Source organism: Panicum virgatum, chromosome 2K (assembly GCF_016808335.1).
Source record: "Panicum virgatum strain AP13 chromosome 2K, P.virgatum_v5, whole genome shotgun sequence".
Lineage (NCBI taxonomy): Eukaryota > Viridiplantae > Streptophyta > Magnoliopsida > Poales > Poaceae > Panicum > Panicum virgatum.
In genome coordinates, this window is record NC_053137.1 from 61,309,282 (window position 1) to 61,314,925 (window position 5,644).

Consider the following 5,644-nt stretch of genomic DNA (forward strand, 5'->3'; position numbering starts at 1 on the left):
CCTCGTCGACAGGGATCCGCCGCCTGTTCTTGGCGAGTAGGCACATTGGCCGCTGCCCGGCTGCAACTTGGGAATTTAGGAGAGAGGAAGGGGCAGCGGCAGGCACCACACACCAAAAGTCAGGTGCCTGTGTGGGTCGTGTGGGCTTCGGATCAGCCGGCGAGGGGAGGGAGAGGAGAGGTAGACTTACTATCGTTTATGAGCCTGAATGAGAGGAGGCACAGACAAGAGAGAGATGTTATTGGTGAAATTTTCATTTTTTTACTTATATACATGAAATACAGTATATATATAAAATATTTTTGCTAAAAATAATGGGTATTCAGTTGAATACCCTTGAATTGAGGTGGGCCCGCCCCTGCTCTGAATGCGTACTGAGTAGGACCAATCTCGCTTACACGGTGGCATCTTTCAAGGAGATGGAGGAGGACTTGAAAAGCCCTTGCGCTAAGGCCTGTTTAGTTCGTTTTACCTGTAAACGCAAAATTTTTTTGCGTGAGAATCTTGCCAATTTGAAGTACTAAATGAAGTCTATTTACAAAATTTTTTGCACAGATGGGTTGTAAATCGCGAGACGAATCTAATGATGCTAATTAATCCATGATTAAGCAATAATTAGTGGATGGTTACTGTAGCATCAATGTTGCAAATCATGGATTAAGTAGGCTCATTAGATTCGTCTCGCGATTTACAGCCCAACCATGCAAAAAGTTTTGTAAATAGACTTCATTTAGTACTTCAAATTAGCAAGATTCCTTTTCACTTTAATGCGTTTACGGCTTTTTTGCGTTTACGGGGTGGGAACTAAACAGGGCCTAACTTCTTTTTTTGCGTTCTGACTTCTCGCTACAGTTTCATAATGATGCGGCATAATGACTATCTCCGTAACAAAGAGCTGAAATCGAGCCATGACCTTTCATTCGTTTTTACGTACTGCATCTTGGGCAGGCAGCCATTGAGGCCGGTCAGTCGGTCTGGGGCTCTGGGCTAGCGCATTCAATCCCGTCACGGGCACGTGCCTGCCACGCGCCGCTGCGAATATTCTGCGCGCTGACGCAACGCCCTGCCAGCAGCGTGAGTACCACTGCATCTCTGCAAATGGGCAAAAGCAACAGTAACAGGTTCAGGGTTTACCAGTGCGGGACGGGGGCCGCCGGGCTCCGCGGGCCCAGACGACCGGCCGGATGCACACGGTGTGCTTGCTGCTCCAATCGCTGCGGGTGGGGCCGGCCCATCCGGATGTTGTGGCTTGTGTGTGGGAGGTAGTTGGCGGGGCAGGCTCGTGCATGCACGCGCTGGGCGTGCTCTGGTGTGTCAAGCGCGGCGGGTCGCCACCTGCCGGAGCGAGCCTCACACGCTGCCGGTGCATTTGCTGCTTGTGCGCGCGGCTGACTGGTGCCAACGACCTTGCGCAGACAGGTTTTCGTGGCCACGTCCCACCCCGCCCCCCCCCCCCCCCGCCCCGCGCCCACCGCCGCGGCCACGGCCGCCCCCGGAGCGCCGCCGCGCCGCCCCGCCACGCCCCGGTGCGGGCACCCACCCCAGCCACGCGTGGCTCCGCCTCGCCGCCTAGCCCCAGGCCTCGCCGCCTCGCCTTGCCTCGTCTCGCCGTGGCCGCCTCCGCCTCGCCGCGGCCGCCGCGCTCGAGCAGGGGCCCCGGCGCGGAGAGGTAGGGAGGGGGCGAGGGCGGCGCCGGCGCCGGGACAGCAGGGAAAAGGAGGCGAGAGGAGAGAGAGAGGAGTGTGGATTGGTGGGAGAGAGAGAAATAGGTGGGGATGGATAAAAAAAATCTAACTTGTCGGCCCCACAGTGGGTTGTTGGTAGGAGAGAATTTGAATGATTATGATAGTATATTCTCTTTTGAGGATGAATATAGAGAAACGTGAACAGCCTGATGCGGATCGGAAAAGGATGCCGGCCGATCGACCGATCGATGCTCCCTGTCCGCGGCCGGTCAGTTGATCGAGGCACGTGCCAGTAGGCCCCCGATAGTTCGAACAAAAATCGGCATGCTAACGCAGGAGGGGGGGGGGGGAAGCTGTAATCTCACGTCTGATCAATAAAGTAACCAAGACAAAGGCAGGTTAACCTGAGCTGACGACGATGAAGCCTGGCCACACGAGATCAAAAACCGGAAAAGCGAGGGGCTGCAGACCCGGCCATTGACGGCGTACAGAAGATCCGAGCTACGCCTGCCCGGCGACACCTCTGCTCATGGGTCCAACCAAACTGGGATGACGTACTACTTGACCTGATGCGCTGCAGCGAAAAGACCTGCGTCCGCCTACTGTACCACCGCGTACTTTTGACTTTTCAACCTGAAACAAGAAATGGCACGATAATTTTCAGGAAAAAAAATGGCATGATACATTTCCCCGCAAACATGGCAACCTGACCGATCGACCCGATCACGTGGAGCCTAGCTAAGCGACCACGGCGACGTGGTTTCCGCCTGCGACCGCGAGGATCAGGGACGCCGGAACGGAAGACCACGCGGGTGGTGGGCGCACAGTTCAGAGACGGCGCATGATCCACCTTGCTATGACTCGAAGAAGAGCAAGCGAGGTTTAGTTTCTCGTATTTTCAAAAAAAAAGTCTGGTTTCTCCAGGTTTGACCGCACCTCACCTCACCCTAGAACGGGTTGGTTAAAAACAAAAAGTACTTGTACCGCTCGGCTGCTCACTTCACACAGAGATCGAGCCGGAATATTCTCTTCCAACGGGAATTTCTACCCACTTGACGCTAACGCGGCCCACCACCAAACCTTATCGCGACAGGCCTATCGGGCCCACCCGTCCTCTTGCCGCCGTGAAAAGAAAAGCCGACGTGTCTGGCTGTCTGGCGCTACGAGCCTGGCGATGCCTGGTCCCATGCCTCAGAGGTGCGCACTCCCCCAACCCTCCGGGGATTCTGTGTGCACCGCTCTTCGCAGCCAAATGTAGAGTTAATCCCCCAGTATATAGCGTTGATAGAGGTAGAAGATACGTTGACTCCTTTAGAAAACCAGCCGCAGGTTATGATGGGAGAAGGGAATCAGATGCATGCCCACCACATCAACGTCGACGTCGACGTGCCCTCGCCAATTACCGATGGAAAAAATATGCACGCGCTGAATGATGAGTGCGGGCCCCTCCCTGATTGGGAAAGAGAGAAAAGGACGCCGCTGCCAGGGACTTGAAGGCCTAGATTCTATAGTAGCACATCCAGGGGAGGCGGCGGTATATATACTGGCGAAATAGTGGGCATGGCATCATTGCAGTTGCAGTGCGCTTCGCTTTGCTCTCGCGCGGAAGAGAACACACCAGCCTCTTTGCGTTCCAGCTCCTCTCCTCGTCACCGCCATGGATCGTCGCCCGTCCTCCATTGCGGCCTGCGGCCAGTGGCGACCTCCATTGCTGGCTGCTCCTCCAGATCTCCGTCCGGTGGGTTCGTCGGGCGATGGGAGTTTGTGTCGATCGCACTACTGTTCGTTGGCATTTTTTGGCCTCCTTTTTTCAGTGATCCAAAATGTTCATGCGAATCGTGCGATCTATATCTGGGGTCAAGTTGTGTTTCTTCCTGCCATGATTTTTCATGCTCCGTTTCTGTTTTCTCCGTCTCCTCCCAGTGACACACAGTCTGAAGAACATAACAAGGATCCCACACGCACCTTCAGAGTTCAGACCCGGTTCAGTTCAGGTTAGACCTGGGCAAACGTCGGGTCGGGTCGGGTTCGGGTCGGGTCAAGGTCGGGTCACGGGTCGCATAGGACGGCCCGCGCCCGACCCGCACCTATCACCGGGTCGGGTCGGGTTGGCTCGTGCACCCTGCGCGGGCGTGTCGGGTCGGGTTTTTTTTCGGGTTGGGTCGGATTTTTTGGCCTTTGGGTCGGGTTTTTCGGGTTGGGTCGGGTTTTGGGTCAAAAATCACGGCCCGTGCCCGGCCCGTTGATTGTTGCGGGTCAAAAAATACGGCCCGCGCCCACCCGCCACGTAGCTCGGGTCGGGTCGGGTCGGGTTTTTTTCGGGCGGGTTGGGTCGGGTTGTTCGGGTCGGGTGACCCATGCTCAGGTCTAGTTCAGGTGAAGTGAGAGGCAGCTTGTGGTAGGACCGACAGTAGGGGAGCCATGTCAAGATTGGTCTTTATTCATGAATTTCTCTGTCCTCGCTCTACTGATTTTTCCTGCCTTGGTTTTTTACTAGTACTCTGGGGAGGCACGAGGCAGGCAGCAAGGCAAGTCACAGGGCGGCCACACAGGGGGTCAGGGGCATTGAACTCCGCCCTTGTTTAGTTGTCTTCAAAATTCCAAAACTTTACAAGATTTCCCATCACATCGAATCTTTGAACGCATGCATGAAGTATTAAATGTAGCTAAATAAAATAACTAATTACACAGTTTGTCTGTAATTTGCGAGACGAATTTTTTGAGCCTAGTTAACCTATGATCGGATAATAATTACCAAATACAAACGAAAGTGTTACAGTACTTTACACCCTAAAGTTTACCGCAACTAAACAAGCCCTCCATCACGGGCCCGTACAGCCGAGGCAGAGACAGGCGGCCGTGCCCCGAGCCGACGAGCTGCGCCCGCCTGTGAATATTCTGCGCGTCTTGATGATGATTGCAGAGGCAGCTGCAGCCCCTGCAAGCTTGCCCGGTTACCCCTACTGGTAAAGAGACGTACAGTGCCCGGAGCAGCGGCGAGCTGAGCTGGTGAGCATGCTCTGCTTCGGCTCCACTCCACGGTCCCCCTCCGCCCTGCTGGTGCCGGGACCGAGCTGCAGGTCGAAGAGGCAACAGTTGAGAGGTCGAAGAGCCCGACTGGCTGACTCGGGGCCTCAGAGGCTGGTGGCCTCCACCGGCCGCCGGCCGCGCCAATCCTGCCGGTGCCGGGCGGGCCCGCCGTCGCGGGATCCGATGCGCGGGAGGTGGTGTCCGGTCGACCGGTGCCCGTGGATGCGGCGGGGTCCCGCCTCCAGCGCCGCCTGGCCGGTTCATGAATGCATCGCGGATTCGCGGTGGCGGTGGTCACCGCCTCACCGGTTTCTGTTTCCGGCGAGGTTTGGGGCCGGGCTCGCCTGGACCCGGGCCCCCCGTCTCAATCAAGCCATGGAGGAGTTGGTGGCTCTGGGGCCCTCTTCTCCCGGCCTCGCGCATCTTCTCGCGACGAACTGGTCCGGAGCCAGTCCAGAGAGCGCGGAGCTCCGGGCCGACGCCACCGGACTCCCGTGGAACAACAGATGGGGGATGGCTGTCGTGATCTGTCGTCGAGACGTGCAGAGCGTTCTCGAGTTGTGGCAACACGTTTAACTGTAACGGAACAAGTATGTAGCAGGAGAGAGGGCACGTCAAGAAAGGTTGGCACACCATACGTGTGTCGAATACTCGAATTGGTAACTGACAAAACACTAGTCATATATGGTGAAGTTTGGTTGCCTCTAAGACCTGTCTCACTGTAGCAACGAGCCAAAACAAACCCTACATACTGTACTCGATAAGTTTCCTCGATAACCTTGGCCCTGACGGGACCTGAAGCCCCCGAGTCACCGGCTGGAAACATGCGTTCTCGACGGTCTGCCCCCCCAGCGCCGCAGCGGCGTGAGGTCAACAAAGCCAGTCAGCATGGCGAACTTCACATGGAAAGAAGTACTAGACTGTAGTAA

At 56.1% G+C, this 5,644-nt stretch overlaps 1 long non-coding RNA gene across 1 annotated transcript; it reads left to right on the forward strand.

The window, feature by feature from the left end:
* The first annotated feature begins 3,253 nt into the window (after positions 1 to 3,253).
* LOC120692248 lies at positions 3,254 to 5,423 on the forward strand. Its single transcript, XR_005682558.1, has 2 exons — positions 3,254 to 3,679; positions 4,062 to 5,423. It is a non-coding gene; the product is annotated as an uncharacterized LOC120692248 (long non-coding RNA).
* The last annotated feature ends 221 nt before the right edge of the window (positions 5,424 to 5,644 follow it).